Source organism: Mesoplodon densirostris, chromosome 11 (assembly GCF_025265405.1).
Source record: "Mesoplodon densirostris isolate mMesDen1 chromosome 11, mMesDen1 primary haplotype, whole genome shotgun sequence".
NCBI classification, from domain to species: Eukaryota; Metazoa; Chordata; class Mammalia; order Artiodactyla; family Ziphiidae; genus Mesoplodon; species Mesoplodon densirostris.
This window is the reverse complement of record NC_082671.1, coordinates 101,074,837-101,095,534: the sequence shown is the minus strand read 5'-3', so window position 1 is coordinate 101,095,534 and position 20,698 is coordinate 101,074,837. Positions and strand designations below refer to the sequence as shown.

General features: G+C 39.0%; 1 protein-coding gene across 7 annotated transcripts in view; it reads left to right on the top strand.

Annotated features, from left to right (window-relative positions):
• NAV3 (neuron navigator 3) overlaps positions 1–20,698 on the top strand; it is a 591,684-nt gene that overhangs the window by 443,785 nt on the left and 127,201 nt on the right. The window lies entirely within an intron of this gene.

The following is a 20,698-nucleotide window of genomic DNA, read 5'->3' as shown; positions in this document are numbered from 1 at the left end:
ATCAATTCCTCCTTACTCAAATGCTGTTGATGTTTTAACTCCTGTTGGCCAGCTCTCATCCTGTATAATCGCTAGTCTCCTAGGCTGTACACAAGGTGTCTGTGTGAAGCATGTGGTTACAAAAGGCTTATGAAAAATTTCGCTCACTCCACCCCCGACCTGAACTATTCTTCAGCTGTTTTCCCTCACTGACTCTCACTCACTTCGAACACGATGGGCTTCTGCTTTCACACTGATGCTTCCTCTGCCTAGAATGCCCTTTCCTACATTCCTTGCATTATTGCCTCCATCATATTTCTGTTTCAGCTTAATGTTACCTTCTTAGCGAAGTGTTTCCAGAGTAGCTAAGGTACATTTCATTTCCAGTCACTTTCTTTTCCATTATCTTATATTATTTTCTTCAGTGTACACATCACTCCTAATTATTGTTTACATGTTTATTTTGTATCTCCCCCATTACAATGTAAGCTCAGGAATGCAAACTTTTCATCATATTTACGATACATTGAGCTTTTAACGAATGCTTGTGGAGTGAATGAACAAAGGAATGACTATAGGCTATATATTCATATAGGCTAGTGATAGCGTCCAGTTGACTAAAGAGACAAATAAGACTGGGAAAAGAGACAAGATACTGCAAGGATATTATGTAAGAGAGGGAATGAGTTATGTGGGAAAATAGGAAGGAGTGATTAGAGGGAAAGAAATCCAAAGTGTGGGCCACATTTTGAAACTAATGACCAGCTCATTGTTAGCTGACAGTGGAAAACATTAAAGGAGAGGAAAAAATCTGTTGGTCTTTGGGAAATGATATTTATGATAGAAGAAGCTAGGAATCAGTACAAAGGTGACTTATTTTGGAGGCATTTGGGATAACCAGCTCTCCAGCCTCCAGATTGGAGCCGGGCTGAGGAACCTCAGACCAACGGAAAAACCCAGGTATTCAACTAATAAATTGGGACCAGCAAAAGCCATAGTTCTTAAAGTGTGGCACCTGGATCAGCGGCATCAGCATCATTTGGGAACTTGTTAGAAATGCAAATTATCAGCTCCATCTAAGACTTGCTGCACCTGGGGTCCAGCAATCTGAGCTTTAACCAGGTGACTCATATATACACCAAAACTAATGAAACACTATCTTAAAATGAACAAATAGATGCCAGGCCTATAAAAACGTAAACATTTAACATAAACATGTAAACATAAAAAATAACATTTGGGGGCTTCCTTGGTGACGCAGTTGTTGAGAGTCTGCCTGCCGATGCAGGGGACATGGGTTCGTGCCCCGGTCCGGGAAGATCCCACATGCCACAGAGTGGCTGGGCCAGTGAGCCATGGCCGCTGAGCCTGCGCGTCCGGAACCTGTGCTCCGCAGCGGGAGAGGCCACAACAGTGAGAGGCCCGCGTACCACAAAATAAATAAATAAATAAATAAAATAACATTTGGAAAATTTTACTTCATTAGCTGTGCTTTGTCAAGTGAAAGAGACTATCAAAATAAGAATGGCATTAATCTTTAAATTAGATCAAATAATGATGTGTTGCACCTGAAATAAATTGTCTCAGATTCAGATTTTGAGAATTATGTAGAAGGTTTTTGAAAGAATTATGTAATTTGAGGAATACAAAAATGCTTTGGTCACTTTTATATATTAAACAGCAATAGGGTTATAGTGAAAATCCTACTATAGGAGTTTTAGGATTTTCTCTTTTATTATAGCTAAATCTCAAGCTCTTTTAAAATTGTATATTCAGAAAGTGATTCAAGATGCTATTGTTTTAAAATGCATAATCTTAGATATTAAAGTTGTGAAAGTCCTGTTAATTTATAAAGGATAACGTTTCATAAAATTTTCTTAATTCTGATATCCATTCCAACTAGGATTGACAAGAATGGCTAAAGGTACTGAGAAGTCCTGCAGTTTAAAATAAAACCTGCTTAACTTTATTTAATTCATTGCTCCTTAAGTTTTTTTCATCGATTCCCCTACCTTTTTCTCTATAATGATAATTTGTTCCTATAATATTTTAAGAAATGCTCATTTAGCCTAATGCTCTCATTTAGTGGATATAAAAGAGTGAGGAGTTAAGTCTTTTACTCCTGTACTTCTAGTTTCCCAGCTACCTTAGTCAAGGTTTTTAAAAAAAAATAATAATAATATAAAATGTATTAGTGATTGGTTCATTTTAGCAAATCGGTAAATAATAGGGCTTACAACAGTTCACTGACAAGAAAGCTTAAATGCAAAAAAATCAGCAGTGTTTTCATACTTCTTAGATATTCTTTCTAAAAGGTATATCAGGGAAAAATGCACTTATATAATGGCAAAGTACCCAGCTGGCTGGTACGGCAATGGATTTGAATTGTTCGTGTTGCTGTAGTGAAGGTTATACGCTCCCCTTTGATCAACTTCTGGAGAAAATGTGACGGGCAATAGAGAATAGCTGAATTCCTCTTCTCAGCAGATTGAAATGGCCCCAAAGAAAAGAGGATGGCCTCCAGCAGCCAACTGTATTACTCAAAGATATTGCAGAACAAAAGCGGGGCATCATTTCAAGAGGCACTTGGGTTTGGTCCGTATGTAGTACTCTGCTCGGACTGCCATAACAAAGTACCACAGACTGGGTGGCTTAAACCACAGACATTTGTATTCTCACGGTTCTGGAGGCTACAAGTCCATGATTGCAGTGCTGGAAAATTCATTTTCTTATGAGGGCATTTTTCTGGCTTGCAGACAGCCACCTTCTCACTGTGTCCTCACATGGCCTTTTCTCTGTGCTCTCTTGCAGTGAAAGACAGAGATCTTTAGTGCCTGTTTCTTTTCTGATAAAGACCCCAGTTGTATTGGACTAGCCTCCTCCCACCATTATGACGTTATTTAACCTTAATTACCTCCGTAAAGGCACAATCTCCAATATAGGCACATTGGAGATTAGGACTGCACCATATGAATTTGGTGGTGATGGGGGATGAAGGGACGGGCATAATTCGGTCCATAAAACTGTGTAACTCCCAGGTGGTTTTATCCTTGGAGATACAGGTTCAGTCTCTCTATAAGTGCTGGATTAAAGTAGTGAATATATGTATTATGCATATCATAAGCCCAAACCCTACAGGGATCAGGAACATCACATGAAATGAGTGAAGCAGAAGACACATGGTAAACATGACCAGTCCAAGTGGGCATCTACCCTCAACTGTAGAGGTCGCTGCCTGTGGAAATGCACAAATGTAGAAAGGAGGGCTGAGGATTGCAAACCATTTGATTTTTTAAATTTAATTTTTATTTTATATTGGGGTATAGTTGATTTACAACGTTGTGTTAGTTTCAGGTGTACAGCTAAGTGATTCAGTTATACATATATCCATTCTTTTTCAGATTCTTTTCCCATATAGATTATTACAGAATACTGAGTAGAGTTCCCTGTGCTATGCAGTAGGTCCTTGTTGGTGATCTATTTTACATATAGTGGTGTGTATATATTAATCCCAGACTCCTCATTTATCCCTCCCCCCCTCCACATTCCCCTTTGATAACCATAAAGTGCAGCCAAGAGTCTAGACTTTTTTGAGAACTCTCCCAATTTTTAAGTATTGGTAACTGTCTTAGCACATCTGTGAGATCAGTAGATAAAGATACACATTTTTTTCAAGTTAAAGATACACATTTTTTTCAGTCAGATAATCTAGGAAATCACAGAGAAGCTTATATAAAGCAAGAAACCATGAACATTCTCACATATGGTCATGTAAACCTCCTAGGTCCATTAAATTTTCCAAAAGAAATATGCTAGTGGTGATACCTGCTGTACAGAATGAGAATGCTGCCACTCGTGAGAAGCCTGCCTGGTGGGTGCAAGGAATTGTGGCAAAACTAGCTGAGCACGTTTCTAAGTTTTTAATACAAGATAGGACCAATCTAAGGTCTGTATCCCAGCCATAGCATCACTCTGGAGGCTGTGAGGCCTGTTATGGCAGCAACTATAGTTAATTTTGTTTAAAACACTCTGAGGATCAACACTGTGCAGGCTAAAAGCTCATTTGGATCGGTGATGTAGAGAGAGAAAACAAGCCTTGAGAATGAGCTCTTGACATTTAACAAGGGGATAAGGGAAGAGCAGTCATTGAAGAAGGCAGAGATCAGCTCTAACACAAAGGTGAGGACAAATAGGGTTAACTGGTACTTTTAAAATGGAGAGAAGAGGGAATCGGCACCAATGTCAAATAACATGGAGAGGTTAAGTTAGGTGAAGAGAGTTTATGCAAAAAATAAAGTAAAATAATATGAAGTTTCACACTTGAGAGGTAAAGTTTCCTGGATGATTTAAGCAAGTTGTAAGTCATCGCCTGAGTTACTAGAGTAGAATGGTCGTAGAAGTCAAAGTTCGGTTATGCAGATGATTTATCCAGGTGGCCATTAACTCATGATGACAGAAGGAGTCTCAAAAGAGAGGAAAACAGGGCTTCCCTGGTGGCGCAGTGGTTGAGAGTCCGCCTGCCGATGCAGGGGACACGGGTTCGTGCCCCGGTCCAGGAAGATCCCACATGCTGCAGAGCAGCTGGGCCCGTGAGCCATGGCCGCTGAGCCTGCATGTCTGGAGGCTGTGCTCCGCAACGGGAGAGGCCACAACAGTGAGAGGCCCGCGTACCGCAAAAAAAAAAAAAAAAAAAGAGAGGAAGACAAAGCTCCAGGTACCAGTCTTTATTGAATACTGACAAATTCCTCAAATTGTAATAATAGATTTCACCAGGTCTCTTCTGGATTGTCTATTACATTGTTATCTAAAGTATATTCTTAAATATAGTGATTGCTCATTTCAATTATAAACGAATCAATTTAACTATTCATATTTTTACTGATTTTTTGCATGTTTAGTCATGACTTTTTGAAAATATAAAAACATAATATATCATAGAAATTATTTTTGTATTGTATTAAATGAAAAATTGATTTCATTTATGATACTATAATCGCGAAACTAAAATCACAGCTGATGAACGAGTTTACAAAAGGCATTAAGGATTATCATATTACATGTCTCTAGATTGCCAGTCATTATAACTTACTATATTGAGGGAGGTCTAGTTCCAAGCATCTAGCCATAGTGAATCCCCTACTGGAAGAGGAACTCTTTTCTCTCAGGTTTAGTGGTTGGTGGCCCGCGAATTACTCTGACAGAAAAACAAGAGACAAATTTTTATACACATATGTATGCAGGAGATCACAGAAAGATGTGATTTAAGGGGAGATGGTTAGAAATTGGGACATCTTCATAGGGAAAAGGGGACAGGGGGAAGGACACTTTTGGGAAAACAAATGACTTTCAGGAAAGATAAATGGGACCATAGAAGAAGAGATGGGAGATATGATAGTTTTGTGACAGTGTCTATTTAGGCAATTTCTTATTTGGTGCCATTTTTCTCTGGTGATAGGAGTCAATCCTGTCTGGTGTGAAACTCCCAGGGAGGAGATTTATGAAAATTGAATTCTTTTGGGAGACACTTTCAGGCAGACAGGGGGAGTTTAGGAAGAAAGAAAAAGCTCTTTGCAGGGGTATATTTTGGATCCCTTCACCCTAAATCTACAGTTTTCATCAATGTGTAGAAAATTGCACTGCCTCTACAAAAAGGCTCATGGAAAATTCCCATAAAATCAGGTGGGGAGTCATTTCTAAGGGTAGGAGGCCTTTGATATTTTCACGACTTCTCCAAACGAGAAGTGAAGGCAACTGAGATTTCTCCTAAGCCACCAAGCAGATATCTCCAGAGTCTGGCTTCATGATGCTTGTCACTAGTTTATGTACACTCTAATAATTCCTTCTCTTCTGTGTTGATTTATTCCCGCATAATCACAGAATCAGTATATTCCCATATCTGAAGTATTTCCTTCATTAGCTCACTGGCTTTCCATAGTAATTAAAAGCAAACACAAAAAAGATTAATAGGCTGAGATTAAAGTAGAGAAAGTAAATATAATTATTTCATTTTATAAGTAAATGGCCTGCCATTTTGGCCCTCCTTTCTTTAAGTAGGGAGAGACCAATGCAAAACACTGGAGAAGTAGAAAACGTTTTATTTGCCCCCCTCAACTTCCCTTTGCTACCTTACTCATCTTTGCAGGCTTATGCACTGGTGCTAAACTTCTCTCCTGTGTCCTGATTCTCAGCATTACCTGACCTCATTGTGAATAATCTTACAAACTTCCAATACTTTTAAGTAATACCCCTCATAAAATTAATTCACACTGTACACATGTGAACACATTGTGTACACATGTACACAATGTGTGCACGTGTATTGAGACCCTGCTCTCTGCCAAGTTCTGTGCTCAATCCTGGGGGACCCTGTTCTCAAAGGTCTTACATGAGAAGGGCTTTTTAGGCTTGATTAATTTAAAATAGGGATTAATGAAGCCTAAAAAGCCATTGAGATTCAAAGGTTACTTAGTCAGTACAACTAGCCCAAGTTGTAGATTTTTTTTCATCTTTATTGGAGTATAATTGCTTAACAATGGTGTGTTAGTTTCTGCTTTGTAACAAAATTAATGAGTTATACATATACATATGTTCCCATATCCCCTCCCTTTTGCGTCTCCCTCCCACCCTCCCTATCCCACCCCTCCAGGCGGTCACAAAGCACCGAGCTGATCTCCCTGTGCTATGCGGCTGCTTCCCACTAGCTATCTACCTTACGTTTGGTAGTGTATATATGTCCATGCCTCTCTTTCGCTTTGTCACAGCTTACCCTTCCCCCTCCCCATCTCCTCAAGCCCATTCTCTAGTAGGTCTGTGTCTTTATTCCTGTCTTACCCCTATGTTCTTCATGACATTTTTTTTCTTAAATTCCATATATATGTGTTAGCATACAGTATTTGTCTTTCTCTTTCTGACTTACCTCACTCTGTATGACAGACTCTAGGTCCATCCACCTCATTACAAATAGCTCAATTTCGTTTCTTTTTATGGCTGAGTAATATTCCATTGTATATATGTGCCAGATCTTCTTTATCCATTCATCCGATGATGGACACTTAGGTTGTTTCCATCTCCAGGCTATTGTAAATAGGGCTGCTATGAACATTTTGGTACATGTCTCTTTTTGAATTATGGTTTTCTCAGGGTATATGCCCAGTAGTGGGGTTGCTGGGTCACATGGTAGTTCTATTTGTAGTTTTTTAAGGAACCTCCATACTGTTCTCCATAGTGGCTGTACCAATTCATATTCCCACCAGCAGTGCAAGAGGGTTCCCTTTTTTCCACACCCTCTCCAGCATTTATTGTTTCTAGATTTTTTGATGATCGCCATACTGACCGGTGTGAGATGATATCTCATTGTAGTTTTGATTTGCATTTCTCTAATGACTAAAGATGTTGAGCATCCTTTCATGTGTTTGTTGGCAGTCTGTATATGTTCTGTGGAGAAATGTCTATTTAGATCTTCTGCCCATTTTTGGATTGGGTTGTTTGTTTTTTTGTTATTGACCTGCATGAGCTGCTTATAAATTTTGGAGATTAATCCTTTGTCGGTTGCTTCATTTGCAAATATTTTCTCCCATTCTAAGGGTTGTCTTTTGGTCTTGTTTATGGTTTCCTTTGCTGTGCAAAAGCTTTTAAGTTTCATTAGGTCCCATGTGTTTATTTTTGTCTTTATTTCCATTTCTCTACGAGGTGGGTCAAAAAGGATCTTGCTGTGATTTATGTCATAGAGTTTTCTGCCTATGTTTTCCTCTAAGAGTTTGATAGTGTCTGGCCTTACATTTAGGTCTTTAATCCATTTTGAGCTTATTTTTGTGTATGGTGTTAGGGAGTGATCTAATCTCATACTTTTACATGTCCCTGTCCAGTTTTCCCAGCACCACTTATTGAAGAGACTGTCCTTTCTCCACTGTACGTTCCTGCCTCCTTTATCAAAGATAAGGTGACCGTATGTGTGTGGGTTATCTCTGGGCTTTCTATCCTGTTCCATTGATCTTTCTGTTTTTGTGCCAGTACCATACTGTCTTGATTACTGTAGCTTTGTAGTGTAGTCTGAAGTCAGGGAGCCTGATTCCTCCAGCTCCATTTTTCTTTATCAAGATTGCTTTGGGTATTCGGGGTCTTTTGTGTTTCCATACAAATTGTGAAATTTTTTGTTCTAGGTCTGTGAAAAATGCCAGTGGTAGTTTGATAGGGTTTGCATTGAATCTGTAGATTGCTTTGGGTAGTAGAGTCATTTTCACAGTGTTGATTCTTCCAATCCAAGAACATGGTATATCTCTCCATCTATTTGTATCATCTTTAATTTCTTTCATCAGTGTCTTATAATTTTCTGCATACAGGTCTTTTGTCTCCTTAGGTAGGTTAATTCCTAGATATTTTATTCTTTTTGTTGCAGTGGTAAATGGGAGTGTTTTCTTGATTTCACTTTCAGATTTTTCATCATTAGTATATAGGAATGCCAGAGATTTCTGTGCATTAATTTTGTATCCTGCTACTTTACCAAATTCATTGATTAGCTCTAGTAGTTTTCTGGTAGCATCTTTAGGATTCTCTATGTATAGTATCATGTCATCTGCAAACAGTGACAGCTTTACTTCTTCTTTTCCAATTTGGATTCCTTTTATTTCCTTTTCTTCTCAGATTGCTGTGGCTAAAACTTCCAAAACTAGGTTGAATAAGAGTGGTGAGAGTGGGCAACCTTGTCTTGTTCCTGATCTTAGTGGAAATGGTTTCAGTTTTTCACCATTGAGGACGATGTTGGCTCTGGGTTTGTGATATATGGCCTTTATTATGTTGAGGAAAGTTCCCTCTATGCCTACTTTCTGGAGGGTTTTTATCATAAATGGGTGTTGAATTTTGTCGAAAGCTTTCTCTGCATCTATTGAGATGATCATATGGTTTTTCTCCTTCAATTTGTTAATATGGTGTATCACGTTGATTGATTTGCGTATATTGAAGAATCCTTGCATTCCTGGAATAAACCCCACTTGATCATGGTGTATGATCCTTTTAATGTGCTGTTGGATTGTGTTTGCTAGGATTTTGTTGAGGATTTTTGCATCTATGTTCATCAGTGATATTGGCCTGTAGTTTTCTTTCTTTGTGACATCCTTGTGTGGTTTTGGCATCAAGGTGATGGTGGCCTCGTAGAATGAGTTTGGGAGTGCTCCTCCCTCTGCTATATTTTGGAAGAATTTGAGAAGGATGGGTGTTAGGTCTTCTCTAAATGTTTGATAGAATTCGCCTGTGAAGCCATCTGGTCCTGGGCTTTTGTTTGTTGGAAGATTTTTTATCACAGTTTCAATTTCAGTGCTTGTGATTGGTCTGTTCATGTTTTCTATTTCTTCCTGATTCAGTCTTGGCAGGTTGTACATTTCTAGGAATTTGTCCATTTCTTCCAGGTTGTCCATTTTATTGGCATAGAGTTGCTTGTAGTAATCTCTCATGATCTTTTGTATTTCTGCAGTGTCAGTTGTTACTTCTCCTTTTTCATTTCTAATTCTATTGATTTGAGTCTTCTCCCTTTTTTTCTTGATGAGTCTCGCTAATGGTTTATCAATTTTGTTTATCTTCTCAAAGAACCAGCTTTTAGTTTTATTGATCTTTGCTATCGTTTCCTTCATTTCTTTTTCATTTATTTCTGATCTGATTTTTATGATTTCTTTCCTTCTGCTAACTTTCGTGTTTTTTTGTTCTTCTTTCTCTAATTACTTTAGGTGCAAGGTTAGGTTGTTTATTCGAGATGTTTCCTGTTTCTTAAGGTGGGATTGTATTGCTATAAACTTCCCTCTTAGAACTGCTTTTGCTGCATCCCATAGGTTTTGGGTCGTTGTGTCTCCATTGTCATTTGTTTCTAGGAATTTTTTAATTTCCTCTTTGATTTCTTCAGTGATCACTTCGTTATTAAGTAGTGTATTGTGTAGCCTCCATGTGTTTGTATTTTTTACAGATCTTTTCCTGTAATTGATATCTAGTCTCATAGCATTGTGGTCGGAAAAGATACTTGATACAATTTCAATTTTCTTAAATTTACCAAGGCTTGATTTGTGACCCAAGATATGATCCTGGAGAATGTTCCATGAGCACTTGAGAAAAATGTGTATTCTGTTGTTTTTGGATGGAATGTCCTATAAATATCAATTAAGTCCATCTTGTTTAATGTATCATTTAAACCTTGTGTTTCCTTATTTATTTTCATTTTGGATGATCTGTCCATTGGTGAAAGTGGGTGTTAAAGTCCCCTACTATGAATGTGTTACTGTCGATTTCCCCTTATATGGCTGTTAGTATTTGCCTTATGTATTGAGGTGCTCCTATGTTGGCTGCATAAATATTTACAATTGTTATATCTTCTTCTTGGATCGATCCCTTGTTTATTATGTAGTGTCCTTCTTTGTCTCTTCTAGTAGTCTTTATTTTAAAATCTATTTTGTCTGATATGAGAAGTGCTACTCCAGCTTTCTTTTGATTTCCATTTGCATGGAATATCTTTTTCCATCCCCTTACTTTCAGTCTGTATGTGTCTCTAGGTCTGAAGTGGGTCTCTTGTAGACAGCATATATATGGGTCTTGTTTTTGTATCCATTCAGCCAATCTGTGTCTTTTGGTGGGAGCATTTAGTCCATTTACATTTAAGGTGATTATCGATATGTATGTTCCTATTCCCATTTTCTTAATTGTTTTTGGTTCGTTATTGTAGGTCTTTTCCTTCTGTTGTGTTTCTTGCCTAGAGAAGTTCCTTTAGCATTTGTTGTAAAGGTGGTTTGGTGGTGCTGAACTCTCTCAGCTTTTGCTTGTCTGTAAACGTTTTAATTTCTCCATCAAATCTGAATGAGATTCTTGCTGGGTAGAGTAATCTTGGTTGCAGGTTTTCCTCCTTCATCACTTTAAATATGTCCTGCCAGTCCCTTCTGGCTTGCAGAGTTTCTGCTGAAAGATCAGCTGTTAACCTGATGGGGATTCCCTTGTGTGTTATTTGTTGTTTTTCCCTTGCTGCTTTTAATATGTTTTCTTTGTATTTAATTTTTGACAGTTTGATTAATATGTGTCTTGGCATATTTCTCCTTGGATTTATCCTGTATGGGACTCTCTGTGCCTCCTGGACTTGACTATTTCCTTTCCCATATTAGGGAAGTTTTCAACTATAATCTCTTCAAATATTTTCTCAGTCCCTTTCTTTTTCTCTTCTTCTTCTGGAACCCCTATAATTCGAATGTTGGTGCATTTAATGTTGTCCCAGAGGTCTCTGAGACTGTCCTCAGTTCTTTTCATTCTTTTTTCTTTCTTCTGCTCTGCAGTAGTTATTTCCACTATTTTATCTTCCACGTCACTTATCCGTTCCTCTGCCTCAGTTATTCTGCTATTGATCCCATCTAGAGTATTTTTCATTTCATATATTGTGTTTTGAATCGTTGCTTGATTCATCTTTAGTTCTTCTAGGTCCTTGTTAACTGTTTCTTGCATTTTGTCTATTCTATTTCCAAGATTTTGGATCATCTTTACTATCATTATTCTGAATTCTTTTTCAGGTAGACTGCCTATTTCCTCTTCATTTGTTAGGTCTGGTGGGTTTTTATCTTGCTCCTTTTCCTGCTGTGTGTTTTTCTGTCTTCTCATTTTGCTTATCTTACTGTGTTTGGGGGCTCCTTTTTGCAGGCTGCAGGTTCGTAGTTCCCGTTGTTTTTGGTGTCTGTCCCCAGTGGCTAAGGTTGTTTCAGTGGGTTGTGTAGGCTTCCTGGTGGAGGGGACTAGTGCCTGTGTTCTGGTGGATGAGGCTGGATCTTGTCTTTCTGGTGGGCAGGTCCACATCTGGTGGTGTGTTTTGGGGTGTCTGTGGACTTTTTATGATTTTAGGCAGCCTCTCTGCTAATGGGTGGCATTGTGTTCCTGTCTTGCTAGTTGTTTGGCATAGAGTGTCCAGCACTGTAGCTTGCTGGTCGTTGAGTGAAGCTGGGTGCTGGTGTTGAGATGGAGATCTCTGGAAGATTTTTGCCATTTGATATTATGTGGAGCTGGGAAGTCTCTGTGGACCAGTGTCCTGAAGTTGGCTCTCCCACCTCAGAGGCACAGCACTGATTCCTGGCTCCTCAATTTGGGATGATTCGTTGTCTATTCATGTATTCCACAGACGCAGGGTACATCAAGTTGATTGTGGAGCTTTAATCCGCTGCTCCTGAGGCTGTTGGGAGAGGTTTCCCTTTCTCTTCTTTGTTCTCACAGCTCCCGGGTCTCAGCTTTGGATTTGGCCCCGCCTCTGCGTGTAGGTCGCCAGAGGGCGTCTGTTCTTCGCTCAGACAGGACAGGGTTAAAGGAGCAGCCGCTTCGGGGACTCTGGCTCACTCAGGCCGGGGGGGAGGGGGGCCACGGAGGTGGGGCGAGCGTGCGGCGGCAGCAGAGGCCGGCGTGACGTTGCAACAGCCCGAGGCGCGCCGTGCGTTCTCCCAGGGAATCCTTCCCTGGATCCCGGGATCCCGGGATCCCGGCAGTGGCGGGCTGCACAGGCTCCCCGGAAGGGGGGCGTGGACAGTGACCTGCGCTCGCAGAGAGGCCTCTTGGTGGCGGCAGCAGCAGCCCCAGCGTCCCACGCCTGTCTCTGGGGTCCGCGCTTTTAGCCCGGCTCGCGCCCGTCTCTGAAGCTCCTTTAAGCAGCACTCTTAATCCCCTCTCCTCGCGCACCAGGAAACAAAGGGGGAAGAAAAAGTCTCTTGTCTCTTCGGCAGCTCCAGGCTTTTTCCCGGACTCCCTCCCGGCTAGCTGTGGCACATTAGCCCCTTCAGGCTGTGTTCACGCCGCCAACCTCAGTCCTCTCCCTGCGCTTCGACTGAAGCCCGAGCCTCAGCTCCCAGCGCCGCCCGCCCAGGCAGGTGAGCAGACAAGCCTCTCGGGCTGGTGAGTGCCGCTCGGCACTGATCCTCTGTGTGGGGATCTCTCCGCTTTGCCCTACCCAGGTACGTGGGGAGTTTCTTGCCTTTTGGGAGGTCTGAGGTCTTCTGCCAGCGTTCAGTAGGTGTTCTGTAGGAGTTGTTCCACGTGTAGCTATATTTCTGGTGTATCTGTGGGGAGGAAGGTGATCTCCACGTCTTACTCTTCCGCCATCTTCCCCGGAAGTCTCTGTAGATATTTTTGATTGGGATACCTTTTAGTATCTTTTTTTTTCTTTTGCGGTACGCGGGCCTCTCACTGTTGTGGCCTCTCCCGTTGCGGAGCACAGGCTCCGGACGCGCAGGCTCAGCGGCCATGGCTCACGGGCCCAGCTGCTCCGTGGCATGTGGGATCTTCCCGGACCGGGGCATAAACCCATGTCCCCTGCATTGGCAGGCGGACTCTCAACCAGTGCGCCACCAGGGAAGCCCTTTAGTATCTTTTAAAACATACATACAGGTGGCTGTAAGTTTTACCACCCTTTGTAAGACTGCCCCTGATATTAAACTGGGCCATGGCTAAACTTTACCATTACAGAATACATCTCCCAATAGAGGAGATGGTCCCCAGTACTCTTATTTATGGAGTAGTTTTACAGTATCTCCTTCCAAAACAATTTGCTAATGAATCTTATGAAGACGGTGATGATGATGTTGAAGACAAGGAGGAGTCATGGCTGTTACAGTAAAAACAGCCAGAGTATTTCTCTGTGTTGAGGATCGAGTAGTGCAACCAACATACCATACTAGTTAAGTACATTGTTATAGTTTACCTTTACTGCAGCCCTGTGAAGTGCTTTATTACTGCCGTTTTATAAGTGAGGCAGACAGTCCTTTGATCAAGTAACTTGCCTATAGACACTTTGTTGATAAGTGGTAATGGTTGGATTTGAATCCAGTTCCTGTACTCTTACTGTTACTCATAAAATTATTAATATGGATAAGGGTTTTATCATGCCTGGATAACATACTCTGATTTTTAAAATTATTTCAGTTGTCCCTTTCTGGCTAAACATACCTGTAAAATATGAATAGATCTTTCTTATTCAACTTCGTAAATGTTGGTAATTTCCTTCAGCATGTAATCATTTTCTGTTTCTACTGCAGATTGTCAGTAAATGTAAAAACACGATTGACAGAACAATATTTTCACATGCATTAGAGCTTCTAAAAGGCTGGCTAGTTTGTTCATCAGTAATGCAATTTAGCAGTGTTTTGTTCTTTTATACATGTAAATCTATCCTAATCTTGAAATCTAATGTCTTTTGAAATATCTATTTCTAACAGCCTCAAGGAAATAATAGAAAAATGGAAAGGGTAGAAATATGATTCATCTTATATACAGAAAAATACTAATAAAAGTGTACTTATATGAAGGGAAAAACAATGTGGACCTTTTATATTACATGATTTTTTTGTCCTACAAAGAGCAATAAAGTGGGAGAGGTTTTTGTCAATGAACTTAATTGTTTAATTTGATTTAAGAGTTGCATCTATACATGAAACAGTTTTTTTCCCCCTTCAAAAGCTATGGATGAATTCTTTTTTTATAGGCTAACTAATGGGGTGAGACATTCGACTTGGGATCATTAAACTGAGGTCTTCTGGCAGCTGATAAATTCTGCACCTTCCTCATTCCAGCTGTTTGAGTGGGTGGCATGGACATATTTATTAGAGTCATATGTGCTCCGTTTATATTCTTTTTTCTTGCTTGACTTAATTTGTGTTTGAAATGGTTAAAGTTATCTGCAGTGAGCTGTATTTTTTCTTTTTTTAAGCATCAACAGAGCTTCCATATTTTTTTTAGATAAGTTGCGAATGAAAGTGTTTTCATTACAAATGAGTGCTTATTCTCTGAATTAGTTATTTTGTTATTATAAAGCTTTTCTGTGGTTATTGAGGAAAGTTCACAGAATAAGTAAAAGTATAAAGAAGAATCTAAAAATAATTCATAATCCTCCCATCCCCAGAACAACCAAGAATATTGCTTCGTTGTATTTCCTCCCAGGCTTGCTCATCCACTCTGTTTGCACAGTTTGGGTTATACCATCTATACAATAGATTATCCTGCTTTCTTCACCTACTTACGTAATGAACACTACCCCATAATATTAAACATTTTTTTAAAAATATGACTTTTAATGATTGCATGCTCTTCTATCACATGGGATAAATTTTATCTAAGGAGTTTGTGTAATCAACCATAAAATTTTTAAGACATACATCAAATTTTGGATTTTATTGGCAAGGCCATTAGGAGAAACTTATCTGATTGTCTGTCTATATGTATTTTTTCTTAAAAGGTAAACACCTCACATTTGCACATGTGCATATTTGTATATATGTGTGTGTATGTATATACACAGGTGCATTTGGAATTTAATTTTATTTCTCCAAGTGAATCTCATTGCTTAAGATTAAGTTTTATAATTTACTTTTACTTTAGATTTTTAAAATTTCAAGTGTATATTTAGGGCTTTGTAAACTCTTGGAATTCATGAGTTTGATATAATTTTAAAATACTTTGTCAGCCAGGTTTTCTTACAAAATAGGTGGTAAACAATATTGCCTGAAACTGTGTTGCTTCTTCTTCAAACATAAGCAAATATCCAAAGGGGCTTTACTTCTTAACAGAACAAAACCTTATCACTTGTTTCTCTAACAATATAATCTATTCTGATCCCAGACAGTTTGTACAAGGCACATCCACTTGATAACCCAAATATTTACTAGATAAAAATAAAAATAGGGCTTCCCTGGTGGCACAGTGGTTGAGAGTCTGCCTGCCGATGCAGGGGACATGGGTTCGTGCCCTGGTCCGGGAAGATCCCACATGCCACGGAGCGGCCGGGCCCATGAGCCATGGCCGCTGAGCCTACGCGTCCAGAGCCTGTGCTTCGCAACGGGAGAGGCCACAACAGTGAGAGGCCCGCGTACCGTAAAATAAAATAAAATAATAAAATAAAATAAAATAAAATAAAATAAAATAAAAAATAAAATAAAATGCCTTTATTGAGTGTCTCATTAGTGCTAGACATATTTCTTTTTTTCATCTTCGGAGATGTTAATATACTTCTTTCAGTCACTAATAGAACAAGAAGACACCCCCCAAAAAAAATCAATATATAGAAGATTTGACCCATACAATAAGAAAGTTGACCTTATGTACATGTATAGAACACCAGAATGAAGAATAGTAGAATTCATTCTTTTCAAGTACACATTGGATATTAAAAAAAGATGTGTTGGGCCATGAAGTAAGTCCCCACAGATTTCAAAGAATTGAAATACTATAGAGTATGTTCTTTGACCACAGTGCTTTAAGCTAGAAATCATTAATAAAAAAGATAGACAATCTCTGTATGTTTGAAAATTAGAAAATGTACTTCTTAATAACATTTGGGTAAAAGAAGAAATCACAATGGAAATTAGAAAATATTTTGTTCTGAATGATAAAGAGAACACTACATATTAGAATTTGTGGGATATAGCCTAAAGTCATGTTTAGAGGAAAATTTATAGCCTTAAATACTTAAATTTATAAAACAAACAAGAAAGGCTGAAAATCAATGAGCTAAGCTTACAAGAAGTTAGGAATTCTGCAGTTCAAGGAGTTAGGAAAAGAAAAGCAAATTAAACCCAAAGAAATAAGAAAATATACATAAGCACAGAAACCAGTGAAATAGTTTTTAATACTTCACATGCATTAACTAATTTAATCCTCATAACAACCTTCTGTATTTGGAACAGTAGTTGTCATCTCTTTGCAAATGAAGCATCCATAGCACAAAGAGATTAATCATTTGCTTCAGTTCACACCATTGGTAAATAGCAGAGCTGGATTTAAACCCAGGTGAAGCAAAACAAGTGGATTATAAAAACAACATTCATGAGTATTTTTTTTAATTTTTAAATCTTTTCCAGCTTTAGTTTTTGACTAAGTAATTTGATTGTCCCCTGTCCTTCTTGTCTAAGCCCATTTGATTGGCTGTTGGCTAGAACAGGTTGATCATAGTAAAAACCAATAGAAGTTCTGCCCAAATTCCATTTAACTACTACATTTTGAGAATATGTTGGTGTAGTTGATTTTTAAGATTCAGATATCATACCAGCTCTGCTGCTACTGAAACTCTCCAAATATTTTAGTGAAAAGAGTTTTAAAACACATAAAGCCACAATGGTCAGAGTACAGTTGGCCCTCTGAATCCACAGGTTCCCCATCTGGGACCATTTTATGTAACAGAGTTGAGCATCCTTGGATTTTAGGAGGGTGGGTGGGGGCTCCTGGAACCAATCCCCCTGCAGATACCAGGGGACAACTACACAGAAGGCAACAATAGCAGGAAAGCTGGGAAAATGGCAAGACAGAGGGAGAATGGTGATTGATTTAACAGCCCCGTGAAAGCACAGAGCGTGCCAAGGGTGAAGGCAGGAAGCAATGCAGTTTACACCATGGGAACCCCAAAAGGCTTGGGAATTTTAGGATTAATTAGCTTGGGATTTAGGGGTGAGTATGAGGTAAAAATAGGAGGAACTGGGTTAAAAGGTTTTTAAGAAGCAGTCAGATCCCCAGATCCCCAACCCAAACGTGAATAACTGGGCACCTGCCCCTTTTCTATCTTAGCAAAAGACTGGAGATTATTTTCTGGGGAGGAGAAGAGAAATAGAATTTGTGTGGGACACAGAGGAGGACTGACCACAGGGTAATTAAATGAAGTTTTCATAATAAACATGGAGATTCCCAGCTTTTCCTCCAGTTTAGACCCTAAGTCTAAATTTAGGCAACAGGTATGAGTCCATCTAATGAGGACCATCATTTACCTTCTACTTTCCCCATGTACCTGCCGTATGCTTACTGGTTATAAATTCTTAAATCACTATAGGCAGTATACATTTGGAAAAAATATGGTATTGTGATCTAGAATTTAGCATAATTAGTTATTAAAAAGGGTTTTGAAGTTTGGATTCCTGGCTTCAGATCGCAGCTAAACAATGGCTGTTTGTGTGACTTTGGAAAGTTACATAGCTCTCTTAGCCTCATTTTTAGACTTACAAAAATGAATGATCTATTAGTAGTAACTAGTTACACTCTTAGGCCTCTTTTAATGGTAAATGACAGACAGTCATATTAAAACTGAATTAAGAAAAAAAGCATGCTCTGTTCCAATAACTGAGAGGTCCCTAAGTATCTCAGAGTTCGAATGCGGCTGCATGTAACAGTATCTGGTTCCCTTTATCTGAGTCCTATATAATTCAAGGTTCAAGTTCAGTGCAGAAGCAAGCTTCTGCGACATTCCTAAGACTCACTAAACTTGGAGAGGTTATGGTATGCACATTCTTGAACTAGTCACCATGGCCAAAGAAGCATTTTCACTGCCTAAGTTCTTACTTGTATCTTAACGTGCGTAATCTGTACAATTACCACTGCACCCTTTTCTTGACTCCTTCCCTTCTTCTGTTCCAAAGCTGGGCATCCTGGCGTCTTGCCCACAGCTTTACCTCATATGTGACCTGGCCTGACCTCACAGTTTATGCTTTGGAAATATTGAATTATTTATTGCTTCCCCCTCCACACACATATACACAAATCGTCATACTAAAATCAGCTGTTCCATGTCTTTGCTTAGGCCTGGAATTCCATACTCAACCCTTCTGTCTTCCTTCATAATGCTTACTCATTCGCTGAGAGTTACTTCAGGTGTTGTTTTTCTCTGTGAACTTTCCTCAAAACCTTAATAGGCTCCGTGTTCCTTCTCTGTGTACTGGGTGTACTTCAATCTTAAAATTCATCATATTATTTTGAAGACTCTCGTTATGTGTCTGTCTCTCCCACAAGACTATGATATATCCAAAGACAGGGACCGTGTCCTATTCATCCTCTTACCCCCGGTTTCAAATACAGTTCTTGTCAATATACATCTGTTTTCCTGAAACACCATTTTATCTTGTGCATTCTTGTATTATACAATACTCTCCACATGGTATTGAAAATATTTTTTCCATGTCTTATCCAACATTATATCTTCAGCATCTAATACAGAGCCTGATATACTGTTATTACTCTATTAATGTTTACTTGAATGAGTGAATAAATGAAATGCTTTATTTTGTGGAGAGCTTGTTTTAAAACTATAGGTAGAAAAAGAAGCATGTAAATAAGAATGTTAACATTGAAGGCATTATGGAAGAATTTATTATGTGTGAATGTCTTTGAAAATCATTATCATCCAGAATATTGCTATTTGCTTCTTTTTGTAAATTGAGATATAATTGACATATAACATTGTGTAAGTTTAAGGTGTAAAATGTGTGGATTTGATTCTAGCTGGTGATCACTTAAAAATATTTTGGTCAAGATACTCAAACCAGAAAATTGGTCCACAGTCATAATTTGGTGATTCCTGTTCTAGACCATTCTTAGACCTGACATTTATTCTCTGTATTAGTTTGCTAGGGCTGCTGTGACAAACACCCACAAATTGGGCACCTTAAACAATAGACATGTAATGTCACGGTTCTGCAGGCTAGAAGCAGGAAATGCAGGTGTCTGCAAGTTTGACTTCTTCTGAGACCTGTGAGGGAAGGACCTGTTCTAGTCCTCTCTCCTGGCCTTGTAGATGGCTGTCTTCTCTTCATGTCTTCACATGGTCTTGCTCTGTGTGTGTGTATCCAAATTTCCCCTTTTTATAAAGACATCAGTCATATTGGATTAGTGCTCACCGTAATCACCTCACTTTAACTTAATTACTTCTGTAAAGACCCTATCTCCAAGAAGGTCCCATTCTGAACATGCTGGGGGAATAAGACTCTGCCATGTGAATTTTGGCTGGGTGAGGAGAGTGGCATACAGTTCAACCATAACATTCTCATTCTCTTTGTACTACATCAAACTTGATTGCCACCAGGAGGTAGAGTAACAAAGTACTCTTTCTGTCCTTCTAAATGTCAAGCCGTAGCTTCTCTCTCAGTAACACTGCACGGTAATAATAAACAAATAGAACTGAACCAAGAAACTGGAAAGATGACCCTATAAGACTTGCCATTTCAATCCTACAAAACACCCAGAAGAAAATATGACATCGTATCAGTCATCTGAATATTTAACCACTTTAGAAAATGGGCAGCAATATGTAGAAAAATAAAATGATAAAGAAAATTCTTGTCATCGTATTTCTAACAAATATTCTGCTGGTTAAGATCCTTAACTCTGTGATTCCCTAAAAATATCAAGAATAAGACCCACACAAATCACACCCTCCTGTGTCCAAGCAGCAGACAGAATTGACTCTAAAATAAAACTGTCATTTGAAATCCCCAGCTGTGAATGTGCCTTGTTGTCAGGAAGTGTCGTACCTTTTGTATCTAGAGCTGTCACAGCATGCAGAGCCGAGATGCCACTGAGTCATACAGCTGGGGCAAGGATAGGTTAGCACAGGAATTCTAAAGAGGTTTCTTTTCAAATTTTAAATGAAAAGACCGTGTGAGGTGCTTCGATATAAAAGCTTAGATTTGTAGCTTATACACCTGAAACTGTCTTTGGAAAAATTGGTCCATAGTCATCAATTTTGAAAGAAATGTGCTTTAAAATAGAGCATCGTATTCTGTCTCTTTGAAGTCTTATTAGGCTCCATTGATCCATGTATTATTTTCATGACTGATGACATTTTTATCAGCAAAAGGAAGCGGTATATTTTGGTATTTGTTGTTTGATATTCAGCATTTGATACCTGCTCCATCATCCCAAACCTACTTTAATAGGACAGTTGTAATCTTATATAGTGCCAAGCACAATTCTTTTT